Source organism: Arachis hypogaea, chromosome 11 (genome assembly GCF_003086295.3).
Source record: "Arachis hypogaea cultivar Tifrunner chromosome 11, arahy.Tifrunner.gnm2.J5K5, whole genome shotgun sequence".
NCBI lineage: Eukaryota > Viridiplantae > Streptophyta > Magnoliopsida > Fabales > Fabaceae > Arachis > Arachis hypogaea.
The window spans coordinates 58,596,615-58,611,718 of NC_092046.1; the positions used below are offsets into that span (position 1 = coordinate 58,596,615).

General features: G+C 39.9%; 1 non-coding gene across 1 annotated transcript; it reads right to left on the reverse strand.

Annotated features, from left to right (window-relative positions):
• Positions 1 to 1,914: 1,914 nt before the first annotated feature.
• Positions 1,915 to 2,022, reverse strand: LOC112725792 (small nucleolar RNA R71). Its single transcript, XR_003164875.1, has one exon. It is a non-coding gene; the product is annotated as a small nucleolar RNA R71 (small nucleolar RNA).
• Between the last annotated feature and the right edge of the window lie 13,082 nt (positions 2,023 to 15,104).

Consider the following 15,104-nt stretch of genomic DNA (forward strand, 5'->3'; position numbering starts at 1 on the left):
GTCAATTCTTAAGTTTGGTGTCAATTTCATTTTTTCTAAAAATTTTTTATGCATTTTTCGAAAATTCATGCATTCATAGTGTTCTTCATGATCTTCAAGTTGTTCTTGGCCAGTCTTCTTGTTTGATCTTCATATTTTCTTGTTTTGTGCTTTTTCTTATTTTTCATATGCATTCTTGCATTCATAGTGTCTATACATGAAAAATTTCTAAGTTTGGTGTCTTGCATGTTTTTCTTTCATTAAAAATTTTCAAAAATAAGTTCTTGGTGTTCATCTTGACATTCAAAGTGTTCTTGGTGTTCATCTTGACATTCATAGTGTTCTTGCATGCATCACATGTTTTGATCCAAAATTTTCATGCATTGAGTCTTTTTGATGTTTTTCTCTTTCATCATTAAAAATTCAAAAATAAAAAAAAATATATCTTCCCCTTTTTCTTCTCATAAATTCGAAAATTTGAGTTGACTTTTTCAAAACTTTTTAAAATTTAGTTGTTTCTTATGAGTCAAATCAAAATTTCAATTTAAAAATATTATCTTTTTCAAAATCTTTTTCAAAAATCAAATCTTTTTAATTTTTCTTATTTTTTGAAAATTTTAAAAATATTTTTCAAAAAAATCTTTTTCTTAATTTTATCTCATAATTTTCAAAAATATCATCAACAATTAATGTTTTGATTCAAAAATTTCAAGTTTGTTACTTACTTGTTAAGAAAGATTCAAACTTTAAGTTCTAGAATCATATCTTGTGATTTCTTGTGAATCAAGTCATTAATTGTGATTTTAAAAATCAAATCTCTTTCCAAACTAATTTCAATCATATCTTTTCAAAAATATCTTTTTATCTTATCTTTTTCAAAATCATATCTTTTTAATCATACCTTTTCATATCATATCTTTTTCAAATATCTTTTCTAACTTCTTATCTTCTTATTTTTTTAAAAAAAAATTGATTTTCAAAATTTGTTTCAACTAACTAATTAACTTTTTGTTTGTTTCTTATCTCTTTCAAAACTACCTAACTAACTATCCCTCTCTAATTTTCGAAAATACCTCCCTCTTTTTCAAAAATTCTTTTTAATTAATTAATTGTTTCAATTTTTAATTTTAATTTTAATTTTATCTTAATTTTCGAAAATCATTAACTCTTTTTCAAAATTTATTTTTCGAAATTCCTTCTCTCCCATCTCCTTCTATTTATTTATTACTTACTAACACTTCTCTTCATCTCATATCTCTGCTCTCCTCACCCTTGTGTTTGGATTCTCCTCCCTTCTCTTTCCTTACATTACATTCTTTTCTTCTTCTACTCACACAAAGGAATCTCTATACTGTGACATAGAGGATTCCATATTTTCTTTGTTATTCCCTTCTTTGTCATATGAGCAGGAGCAAGGACAAGAACATTCTTGTTGAAGCAGACCCAGAACCTGAAAGGACTCTAAAAAGGAAACTAAGAGAAGCTAAAATACAACAATCCAGAGACAACCTTACAGGAATTTTCGAACAGGAAGAGGAGATGGCAGCTGAAAATAATAATAATGCAAGAAGGATGCTTGGTGACTTCACTGCACCTAATTCCAATTTACATGGAAGAAGCGTCTCCATCCCTGCCATTGGAGCAAACAACTTTGAGCTTAAACCTCAATTAGTTTCTCTGATGCAACAAAACTGCAAGTTTCATGGACTTCCATCTGAAGATCCTTTTCAGTTCTTAACTGAATTCTTGCAGATATGTGATACTGTTAAGACTAATGGAGTAGATCCTGAAGTCTACAGGCTCATGCTTTTCCCTTTTGTTGTAAGAGACAGAGCTAGAATATGGTTGGACTCTCAACCTAAGGATAGCCTGAACTCTTGGGATAAGTTGGTCAAGGCTTTCTTAGCCAAGTTCTTTCCTCCTCAAAAGCTGAGTAAGCTTAGAGTGGATGTTCAAACCTTCAGACAGAAAGAAGGTGAATCCCTCTATGAAGCTTGGGAGAGATACAAGGAACTGACCAAAAAGTGTCCTTCTGACATGCTTTCAGAATGGACCATCCTGGATATATTCTATGATGGTCTGTCTGAATTAGCTAAGATGTCATTGGATACTTCTGCAGGTGAATCCATTCCCCTAAAGAAAATGCCTGCAGAAGTTCAAGAACTTATTGACATGGTTGCTAATAACCAGTTCATGTACACTTCTGAAAGGAATCCTGTGAGTAATGGGACGCCTCAGAAGAAGGGAGTTCTTGAAATTGATACTCTGAATGCCATATTGGCCCAGAATAAAATATTGACTCAGCAAGTCAATATGATTTCTCAGAGTCTGAATGGAATGCAAGCTGCATCCAACAGCACTCAAGAGGCATCTTCTGAAGAAGAAGCTTATGATCCTGAGAACCCTGCAATAGCAGAGGTGAATTACATGGGTGAACCCTATAGAAACACTTATAATCCCTCATGGAGAAATCAACCAAATCTCTCATGGAAGGATCAACAAAATCCTCAACAAGGCTTTAATAATGGTGGAAGAAACAGGTTTAGCAATAGCAAGCCTTTTCCATCATCCACTCAGCAACAGACAGAGAACTCTGAACAAAATACCTCTAATTTAGCAAACTTAGTCTCTGATCTATCTAAGGCCACTCTGAGTTTCATGAATGAAACAAGGTCCTCCATTAGAAATTTGGAGGCACAAGTGGGCCAGTTGAGTAAGAAGATCACTGAAACCCCTCCTAGTGCTCTCCCAAGCAATACAGAAGAAAATCTAAAAGGAGAGTGCAAGGCCATTGAATTGACCATCATGGCCGAACCCATAAGAGAGGAGGAGGATGTGAATCCCAGTGAGGAAGACCTCCTGGGACGTCCAGTGATCAATAAGGAGTTTTCCTCTAAGGAACCAAAGGAATCTGAGACTCATCTAGAGACCATAGAGATTCCATTGAACCTCTTTATGCCATTCATGAGCTCTGATGAGTATTCCTCTTCTAAAGAGAATAAAGATGTTACTGAAGAGCAAGTTGCCAAGTTCCTTGGTGCAATCATGAAGCTGAATGCCAATTTATTTGGTAATGAGACTTGGGGAGATGAACCTCCCCTGTTCACCAATGAACTAAATGCATTGGATCAACTGAGATTGCCTCAGAAGAAACAGGATCCTGGAAAGTTCCTAATACCTTGTACCATAGGCACCATAACCTTTGAGAAGGCTCTATGTGACCTTGGGTCAGGAATAAACCTCATGCCACTCTCTGTAATGGAGAAACTGGGAATCTTTGAGGTGCAAGCTGCTAAAATCTCATTAGAGATGGCAGACAACTTAAGAAAAGAGGCTTATGGACAAGTAGAGGATGTGTTAGTAAAGGTTGAAGGCCTTTACATCCCTGCTGATTTCATAATCCTGGATACTGGGAAGGATGAGGATGAATCCATCATTCTTGGAAGACCCTTCCAGGCCACAGCAAGAGCTGTGATTGATGTTGACAGAGGTGAACTAGTCCTTCAATTGAATGAGGACTCCCTTGTGTTTAAAACTCAAGGTCACCTTTCTGTAAACATGGAAAAAAGGCACAGTAAGCTTCTCTCAAAACAGAGTCAACCAGAGCCCCCACAGTCAAACTCTAAGTTTGGTGTTGGGAGGCCTCAGCCAAACTCTATGTTTGGTGTTGAACTCCCATATCCAAACTCTAAGTTTGGTGTTTGGAGTCTATAAAATTGACCTGATCACCTGTGTGGAGCCATGAGAGCCCACTGTCAAGCTATTGACATTAAAGAAGCGCTTGTTGGGAGGCAACCCAATTTTTATTTATCTAATTTTATTTTTATTTTTATTGTTCTTTCATGTTTTATTAGGTTCATGATCATGTGGAGTCACAAAATAAATAGAAAAATCAAAAATAGAATCAAAAACAGCAGAAGAAAAATCACACCCTGGAGGAAGGACTTACTGGCGTTTAAACGCCAGTAAGGAGCATCTGGCTGGCGTTCAACGCCAGAACAGAGCATGGATCTGGCATTGAACACCCAAAACAAGTAGCTTCATGGCGTTCAGACGCCAGGAATGCACACTGAGGAAAGCTGGCGCTGAACGCCAGAAACAAGCATGGAGCTGGCGTTCAACGCCAGAAACATGCTACATCTGGGCATTGAACGCCCAGAACAAGCATCAGTTCGGCGTTTAAACGCCAGAATTGCATGCAAAGGTGTTTTACATCCCTAATTGGTACAGGGATGCAAATCCTTGACACCTCAGGATCTGTGGACCCCACAGGATCCCCACATACCTCCACTCACCTTACCTCCTCATAATCCTATATCACCCTTTCCCAAGAACCCTTCTCCAATCACCTCCAATTCCCCTCCAAAACCATCATACACCAACCTACACCCACCCACTCAAAATTTAAACCATCACTCTCTCCTTTTCACACCTCATAACCACCTTAAACCCCATATAGCCGAATACACACATCCCTCAATCTCCTCCATATCTTCTTCTTCTTCTACTATTCTTTCTTCTTTTGCTCGAGGGCGAGCAACATTCTAAGTTTGGTGTGGTAAAAGTATAGCTTTTTTTGTTTTTCCATAACAATTGATGGCACCTAAGGCCAGAGAAACCTCTAGAAAGAGGAAAGGGAAGACAAAAGCTTCCACCTCCGAGTCATAGGAGATGGAGAGATTCATCTCAAGGGTCTATAGCTCAGTGGTAGAACATTTGACTGCAAATTAAGAGATCCCTTAGATACCTCAGGATATACATTTTCCTCCACACAATTATTGGGAGCAACTAAGGGTGGAATATCAAGAGCACTCCATCATCCTTCATGAAATTAGAGAAGATCAAAGAGCAATGAGGGAGGAGCAACAGAGACAAGGAAGAGACATAGAAGAGCTCAAGGACATCATTGGTTCCTCAAGAAGAAAACGCCACCATCACTAAGGTGGACTCATTCCTTGTTCTCAAATTTTCTGTTTTTCGTTTTCTTTATGTTAAGTGCTTATCTATGTTAGTGTCTTATTACATGATCATTAGTATTTAGTAACTTTGTCTTAAAGTTATGAATGTCCTATGAATCCATCACCTCTCTTAAATGAAAAATGTTTTTAATTCAAAAGAACAAGAAGTACATGAGTTTCGAATTTATCCTTGAACTTAGTTTAATTATATTGATGTGGTGACAATACTTTTTGTTTTCTGAATGAATGATTGAACAGTGCATATGTCTTTTGAAGTTGTTGTTTATGAATGTTAAATATGTTGGCTCTTGAAAGAATGATGACAAGGAGACATGTTATTTGATAATCTGAAAAATCATAAAAATGATTCTTGAAGCAAGAAAAAGCAGTGAATACAAAGCTTGCAAAAAAAAATGGCAAAAAAAAAATAGAAAAAGAAAAAGCAAGCAGAAAAAGCCAAAAGCTCTTAAAACCAAAAGGCAAGAGCAAAAAGCCAATAACCCTTAAAACCAAAAGGCAAGGGTAAATAAAAAGGATCCCAAGGCTTTGAGCATCAGTGGATAGGAGGGCCTAAAGGAATAAAATCTTGGCCTAAGCGGCTAAACCAAGCTGTCCCTAACCATGTGCTTGTGGCGTGAAGGTGTCAAGTAAAAACTTGAGACTGAGCGGTTAAAGTCAAGGTCCAAAGCAAAAGAAGAGTGTGCTTAAGAACCCTAGAGACCTCTAATTGGGGACTTTAGCAAAATTGAGTCACAATCTGAAAAGGTTCACCCAATTATGTGTCTGTGGCATTTATGTATCCGGTGGTAATACTGGAAAACAAAGTGCTTAGGGCCATGGCCAAGACTCATAAAGTAGCTGTGTTCAAGAATCAACATACTGAACTAGGAGAATCAATAACACTATCTGAACTCTGAGTTCCTATAGATGCCAATCATTCTGAACCTCAATGGATAAAGTGAGATGCCAAAACTATTCAAGAGGCAAAAAGCTACAAGTCCCGCTCATCTGATTGGAGCTATGTTTCATTGATAGTTTGGAATTTATAGTATATTCTCTTCTTTTTATCCTATTTGATATTCAGTTTCTTGGGGACAAGCAACAATTTAAGTTTGGTGTTGTGATGAGCGGATAATTTATATGCTTTTTGGCATTGTTTTTAGTATGTTTTTAGTAGGATCTAGTTACTTTTAGGGATGTTTTTATTAGTTTTTATGTTAAATTCACATTTCTGGACTTTACTATGAGTTTGTGTGTTTTTCTGTGATTTCAGGTATTTTCTGGCTGAAATTGAGGGACTTGAGCAAAAAATCAGATTCAGAGGTTGAAGAAGAACTGCTGATGCTGTTGGATTCTGACCTTCCTGCACTCAAAGTGAATTTTTTGGAGCTACAAAACTCAAAATGGTGCGCTTCTAATTGCGTTGGAAAGTGGACATCCAGGGATTTCCAGAAATATATAATAGTCCATACTTTGGCCGAGTTTAGACAATGCAAAAGGGCGTTGAACGCTAGTTCTACGCTGCAGTCTGGAGTTAAACGCCAGAAACACATCACGAACCAGAGTTGAACGTCAGAAACACGTTACAAACTGGCATTCAACTCCAAGAATGACCTCTCCATGTGTAAACTTCAAGCTCAGCCCAAGCACACACCAAGTGGGCCCCGAAAGTGGATTTATGCATCAATTACTTACTTCTGTAAACCCTAGTTATTAGTTTAGTATAAATAGGACTTTTTACTATTGTATTTACATCTTTAGTTTCATCTTTGGATTATCTTTTGATCTATTGATCACGTTTGGGGGCTGGCCATTCGGCCATGCCTGAACCTTTCACTTATGTATTTTCAACGGTAGAGTTTCTACACACCATAGATTAAGTTGTGGAGCTCTGCTGTTCCTCATGATTTAATACGAAGTACTACTGTTTTTCTATTCAATTCAACTTATTCCGCTTCTAAGATATCCATTCATTCCCAAGAACATGATGAATGTGATGATTATGTGACGCTCATCATCATTCTCACTTATGAACGCGTGCCTGACAAACACTTCCGTTCTACATGCAAACAAGCTAGAATGAATATCTCTTAGATATCTAATACAGGGGACCGAGTCCGAGTTATTAGTATCTTCGTGGTATAAGTTAGAACCCATGGATGGCCATTCCTGAGATCTGAAAAGTTTAAACCTTGTCTGTGGTATTCCGAGTAGGATCTGGGAAGGGATGGCTGTGACGAACTTCAAACTCGCGAGTGCTGGGCGTAGTGACAGACGCAAAAGGAGGATGAATCCTATTCCAGCATGATCGAGAACCTCCAGATGATTAGCCTTGCCGTGACGGAGCATTTGGACCATTTTCACAGAGAGGATGGGATGTAGCCATTGACAACGGTGATGCCCTTACAGAAAGCTTGCCATGAAAAGGAGTAGGAAGGATTGGATGAAGACAGCAGGAAAGCAGAGGTTCAGAGGAACGAAAGCATCTCTTTACGCTTATCTGAAATTCTCACCAATGAATTACATAAATATTTCTATCTGTATTTTTTGTTTATTTATTATTATTATTATTATTCGAAAACTCCATAACCATTTGATATCCACCTGACTGAGATTTACAAGATGACCATAGCTTGCTTCATACCAACAATCTCCGTGGGATCGACTCTTACTCACGTAAGGTTTTATTACTTGGACGACCCAGTGCACTTGCTGGTTAGTTGTATCGAAGTTGTGACAAATTATGAATTAAGATTAGTGCACCAAGTTTTTGGAGCCATTACCAGGGATCACAATTTTGTGCACCAGCTATCACCTAACACACACACACACACTCTATGCAATTCTAAATTCATGCCTAGCTACCCAAGATTCCCACTTTTGTATGTTTCACATACTCATATATCAAATTTTTCTTTAATTTCATCACGTATGCATTAATCTTTTATTAAACTTAATATTGGGATAATTTTGTCCTCTATTTATTTATTTATTTATATTATAATATTTATATCTCTTTTTCTCTCCTTTTTTTGAACATAAAAGTAAAACATAACATATCAATGCTCATGGTATTTTTTCTGATCTCACATGAGTATGCACCCAAATTCTCAATACTTTTGTCAATAAAACACAATACAATTTCATCAACTCAAGTTCCCACAATTCCCCACACTTAGTTGATACACAATCTCTATCTTAAGCTAACCAAAGATTCAATTGGGGTAATTAATTGTTTTTCCTCTTAAGGCTGGTGATGTGGTAAAATATAGAACAAATGGGGATTAAAAGACTCAAAGTGGCAAACAAAGGTAATTGAATTAGTAGGCTATTTAGGATAAGTGAGCTAATAACAATTGATGGCTCAATCATATGTATGCATGCAAATACAGTAAACAATGGACATATAGAATGGAACAAACTATAGATTACAATTATAGAGAAGAAAAGATAGAAGAATAAAATATCATGGTTAAATAGTGTAACCATGTAATTAAGCTCAAATCTCACAGGTGGTGTGTTCTTAGCTATAATTCATGTTCCAATTTACAATCCTCAAACAAATTTAACAAAAATTTTCAATTTAAATTAGTGAAATATTATAAAATAGGGTCTTGAAAAGAAACTCATTACTTTAACCAAGCAAAACATACATGCAAAAAATTATTATCATGCAATCTATCTTATTTAACAAAAGAAAAAAATCAAATGTTGGTGTTAAGAGAGAGAAGTTACCTCTGGAAGTCAGGGACTGACCTCCCACACTTAAGGCTTGGCACGGTCCTCCGTGCCATCAGTAAAGAGCAAGGTAGGGCTGGAAGCATCGCCTCCGTGGTCTGGTTCGTCTTGGCTTCCTGTGCTACTGGATGAAGGGGAGTCCGGGGTGTCCTTCTGTTCTGGAGGTGGGTGAGTACCAACTATGAGTTCCTTCAGGTAGTTGTATCGGCGCTTGTTACGACGCTCCATTTGCTCCATCCGCCGGTCTTGCCGGTCGAACCTTTCAAGGATCTGAAGGAACATCTGATGGGTGGATGGTGCTTGTGGTGTGGATGGTGGTGGAGTAGAAAAAAGAGGAGTATCCAAAGATGGGCATGCAGGCTGGCGCGCAGAAGGAACTGGTGGCCTGATGTACTTCCCATGTGGGACGTACTGGTCGGCCCTAGGGATCATGACCTTCATGTCTCCCGCCCGATAGGACACACCTGCTGCAGAGACTAAATCGGAAACCAAGGCGGGGAAAGGCAGGTTACCTGCTATCTGTACATGTCCCATTGCTTGCCGGATGTATCGGGGTAGGTTGAGAAGTTGCTCTGTCAGGATGCACTAGATGAGGACAGCCATGTCTGCTGTGAAGGTGGACTCGTAAGTGCTCGGAAAGATATAGTGGGACATAATCTATGCCCACACGCGAGCCTCCAAGGTAACTGACTGGACTGAGATGCTCTTGGGTTTTGACCGATGCGGCCCATAGATCCAGGTGCTTCCAAGTTGGGCTATAACTCCAAGGCCACTTGTCTAGTCGAACTGATACATCTGGCGCTTAAGAGATGCCTCTTGATTTGCATCAAGCCCTTCTGGGCTAGGTGGAAGATCCAGTGCTCGCTGTATGGCACTCTCGGAGACAGGGACTTGGTGCTGACGAACATAGACAGTCTGCAGGATAGGTGAGTAGAAGTTGGAGTAGAATTCAACTACCCATGATAAGTTGGCCTCACGCGGCTGCCACCTCAAAAATCTCCACTGTCTCCTCTCTATGCGGGGCTCTACAAAATCAACAAATTATGTTGGGACAATGAGTAGACGCTCATTGTTGTAGTTCCTCTCATCTAGGATGGGAAACATCTGTTTGCAGTAACGGTTAGTGAACTGTATGGAGTCCCGTGCGGGAAAGGCTATTTCTGCTGCATCAACTTTAATGATCCTCGTTACCCGCTTTGTTGGCGGTTTGACGCTGGTAGATGGAAGCACCGTAGCTGGTGGTCTCTTAGTTCCTCTCCTTGCTGGTGTCTTTTTAGTGGCCTTCTCTTTTCCTTTCTTGGTACCCATGCCTGAGGAAGAAGGGAAGAGGAAGAAGGTTAAATATAGATAACTAAAACCAGAAGGAAGAGATTCCAAGTGATAATGAATGTTAAAGAGAAGAGAATAGCTTAAATACATGGTAGCTAGCTACAACATGTAGGTAAGATATCAAATAAGAGCAAAAAGGCAATTCATAAGAAGTAGATGCAAGAGGGTAAAAGCATGCAAGTAATGGGTATAAGAAGCATAACTCAAGCATCAATTAGTAATTGTGCCAAATTAAAGAGCAATTGTATGATGACAATTGTGAATGATAATCCCAAATACATGTGGAGTACAAGTGTTGTGAAAAATAGGCACTCAAGTAAAAGAGTAAAAGAAAATAGGATTCAAAATGCCATAGAGGTCTTTTCACAAATACATGGTGTGCAAGTGATAATAGGAATGAAAATAATATAATCCAAATGTATATGAAAGCCAAAATTAAATATCAATTGTCAGATTACTCCTCAAAATATCCACAAGCTCAATGAAAATAAGGTACTATCCAAAATAAAACTCCAACACCAACATAAAAATGCATGGAGAAAAGAAAAGAATGAAAAAGAAACCATAAATAACTAAGCATGAAGGAAAAATTTAGAAGAAAGAAAAATAAATAAATGCAATAATTGAAAGAAGAAAGAAAGACTAGAGGTGGAAAAAGAAAAGAACATGATGGAGAAGAGGAAAAGGGAAGGAAGAAAGTAGTAGAGAATAAGAATGAATGAGGAAGAATAGAGGGAAGAAGAAAGAATGATGAGGGAAAGATAATTAGGATTGGGGGAGGGAAGATTAGAAATCAGGCGGTGAAGAGGTTTAATTGTGCGTCGCATGCGACGCGTATGCGTATGGCATGCGTACGCGTGGGTTGTACAAGTTTGAAAGTGGCGCGTGCCTTGGATTGTGTGAATCGCGCGAAGGCATCCTCGCGCACGCACAACTCTCGGGTTGTTACGCATGAGGGCCAACATTGCATACGACGCGTGCGCATCAGGCACGCGCACGCGTGAACGGCCATTTTCTGAAAATGACGCGTACGCGTTAGGGACGCGTATGCGTGATGGTGTTTGTGCTACTAGCACAATTCCAGCTCCAAACTAGCACAACTCTCGGGTCATACACTCATTTACGCTGATTTCCAGGGTCACGCGTACACATGAGGGACGCATACACGTGGCCTGGGATAAACGCAAGCAACGCGCACGCGTGAGGGACGTGTACGCGTGGGCTTGCTTGTGCGCAAGGCACATTTCCAGCACCACTCCAGCTCAACTCTCGGGTCAATTCTCATTATGCTCGCATTCACATATGACGCGTACGCGTCAGGGACGCTCGCGCGTCAAATGCTTTTTTTTTAATGCAGAATGCAGAATGTAGGATGCAGATGATTATGCTAAAATTATGAAGAGTACTGTGAAAAACAAAATAAAATAAGACTAGGAATGAAAAGAGACGATCATACCATGGTGGGTTGTCTCCCATTAGCACTTTGCTTTTACGTTCTTAAGTTGGACGATCCACAAGCTCAGTCTGCTTCTGTTGGTAGATCGTCCAAGAGGAAGATCTCGAGCTCCTTATTGTTCTTCATCTTCTCACCATGATACAGCTTCAAGCGATGTCCATTGACCTTAATAAATTTGGAGCTTGAGGGATGACTCAGGTGGAAGACTCCGTATGGCTCGGCCTTCTCTACTCTATAGGGGCCTTCCCACCTTGATCTCAGCTTGCCTGGCATGAGTCACAACCTTGAGTTGTAAAGGAGAACTAGCGCCCCAGGTCTAAAATGTCTTCTCTTGATATGCTTGTCATGCACATCCTTCACCTTTTCTTTGTATAGTCTGGAGTTGTCATATGCCTCGAGTCGAAGGTTCTCCAGTTCTGCTAGTTGCAGCTTTCTTTTAGCACCAGCCTTCTCAAATCCCATGTTGCAATCCCGCACAGCCCCAGAAAGCCTTGTGTTCCACCTCCACTGGGAGGTGACAAGCCTTGCCATAGACTAGGCATAATGGACTCATTCCGATGGGTGTCTTGTATGTTGTTCGATAAGCCCAAAGCACATCTACAATCCTGGTGCTCCAGTCCTTCCTGTGAGGCTTGACTATCTTCTCCAGTATGCGCTTTATCTCCCTATTAGACACCTCGGCTTGCCCATTGGTCTGAGGATGGTAAGCTGTGGCTACCTTGTGAATGATGCCATGTTTCTAACAAAGGAAGGACTGGTGATCACTCACGATTGCTCATGGTGATCCAAAGCGACAGATAATATGGTTTCTAACAAAGGAGACAACAACGTTAGCATCATCAATACGGGTAGGAATTACTTCCACCCATTTAGAAACATAGTCTACAGCTAACAATATATATAAGAAACCACTAGAGTTTGGGACTGGACCCATGAAGTCAATGCCCCAAACATAAAAAATTTCACAGAATAGCATAAGCTGTTGGGGCATCTCATCCCTCTTGGATATATTACCAAACCTTTAGCATGGGGAACCAGATTTACAGAAGGCAGTAGTATCCTTCAAAAGAGTGGCTACCAGAATCCACAGTCTAAAATTTTTCTAGCCCTTCTTTGAGAGCCAAAATGTCCACCATCTCAGAAGAGTGGCAGGCCTCTAAAAGATGACATCTACCTTTGCTGGATCTACTAAAATAACAGTATTAGATATAACATGTCCTAGAACAATACCTTGTTGTACCATAAAATGACATTTTTCAAAATTTAATACAAGGTTTGAACTAACACACCTGTCTAATACTCTAGCTAAGCTATCCAAGCATAGGTTGAAAGAATCACCGTACACACTAAAGTCATCCATGAAAACTTCCATACAGCTCTCAATAAAATCTGAGAAAATACTCATCATGCATCTTTGGAAAGTAGCAGGTGCATTACATAAGCCAAAAGGCATCCTCTTGTATGCATACGTTCCAAAGGGACATGTAAAAGTAATTTTCTCCTGATCTTCAGGAGCTATATAAATTTGAAAATAGCCTGTGTAACCATCTAAAAAGCAGTAGTGTGATTTACCTGACAGGTAATCAAGCATCTGATCAATGAATGGCAGGGGGTAGTGATCCTTACGAGTAGCCTGGTTGAGGCGCCTATAATCAATGCACACCCTCCAGGAATTCTGCACTCTAGTTGTCAGGAGCTCTCCATGTTCATTCTTCACTATTGTGACTCCAAACTTTTTGGGCACCACTTGTACTGGGCTAACCCATTCACTATCCGAGATGAGATAGATAATATCAGCTTCAAGCAATCTGGTCACTTCCTTCTTGACAACTTCTAAAATGGTGGGGTTCAGCTGCCTCTGAGGTTGACGGACAGGCCTTGCTCTCTCTTCTAAAAATATCAGGTGCTCATAAACTTGAGGGCTGATGCATACTATATCCGCCAAGCTCTACCCAATTTCCTTCTTGTGTCTTCTTAGCACACTAAGCAACTGCTCCTCCTATTGGGAAGTGAGTTCATCCAGGTTGAAGCTCACTGCTCTGTCATCTACCTCAAAAGAGTAAGTTCCTGAGAAGGCATCTAATTTGAACTTTAAAGTCTTTAGGAATGGTCTTCCCAGTAGGATGGATGATGGTCTTCCCGAGTCATTAAGGGGCATCTCCAAAATATAGAAGTGAATAGGAAATGTGAGCCCCTTAATGCTCACCAGCACGTCATCAGCAATGCAAACCACAGAGATTATGCTTTTATCTTCCAAAACAAAATATGTTGCCGACCTTTTTAAAGGAGGGAGCCTCAAAGCATCATATACAGATAATGGCATAATGCTAACACATGCGCCTAAATCACACATGCAGTCGAAAAATTGTACACCGCCAATGGTACATGTAACCATGCATGGCCCCGGATCCCCACATTTTTCTGGTATGGCACCATTAAAGCAGATATTGAGCTACCTAAGGGAATAGTTTCTAAATCTTGTATTCTATTCTTATGCATGCATAAATTCTTTAGAAACTTCGCATATTTAGGTACCTGGATAATAGCATCAAAAAGGGGAATTGTTACCTCAACCTTTTTGAAGATTTCCACCATCTTTGGGTCGAGCTCCATCTGCTTTCTGGACTTCCTAGCAAGGTGTGGAAAGGGGATAGGAAAGGCGTCTCTTATAGCTTCAGCTTCCATTGGTGCGCTATTCTTTGGTTGAGCTGCTTCTTCCTCAACCATGTCTTGTACTTCATCCTCCTCTTCAGCATCCTCTACCTCAACAATATATTCAGATGGAATGTCCTCCTTTGGGCTTGGCTCCTCATGACTCCTCTCTTGCAGTGTGGTTCCAGACCTCAAAGTGATGGCATTGATACCACCTTTGGGGTTGTTAAAGGTTGAGAAGGAATTGCACTGGAGCTGGAAGGTTGATTGTTGGGAGTGGAAGGTGGTTCCATCCGGGAGATGAGAGCTTGTAGGGTAAAGGTAAGACCATTGATGCTAGAGGTAAGTTTATTCTGAAGGTCTTTCTGTCCTTGCACAATAGAGTGAAGCATCTCATCATTGGTGGAAGAAGGGTAAGTGACTTAAGGGGCCTGCTGTTGGTTGTTCTGAGGCTCTTGGGACTGCCTTTGGTGAGATGCTCTGTAAGGCTAGTTTTGGTTCTGCTGTCTGTTATTGTTATTGTTCCACCTCTGATTCCCACTATTGTCTCTGCCTCTTCGGTTGTAGTTGTCCCTCCATCCTTGGTTGGAATTATCTCTCCAGCCTTGGTTGGAGTTATCTTGCCAACCTTGGTTGTAGTTCCTACCATGGTTATAATTGCCGCCTTGTTGATAGTATCCTTGATTCGGGCGGTCATAGAAATTGTGAGTAGCTGCCAAGGTGTTGTCTTTTTGTTGTTGGAGTTGCGGCAATCATCAGTATAATGAGTATAGCAGACACATATTCTGCACACTCTCTGAGGAACTAACTGTTAACATTGTTGTTGTGGGGGAGGCTGAGGTTGTTGTTGATTTAGCTGTAGCTGTTTTAGTATAGTGGTCATCTCTTCCAGAGTCTGTGTGATAGCAGTAGTCTCATTACTAGAGGAAACCTCCGCAATAGCCTTGGGATGGTTGTTCCTGTGCCTGACATTCCGGGTAGATTCAGCTAGA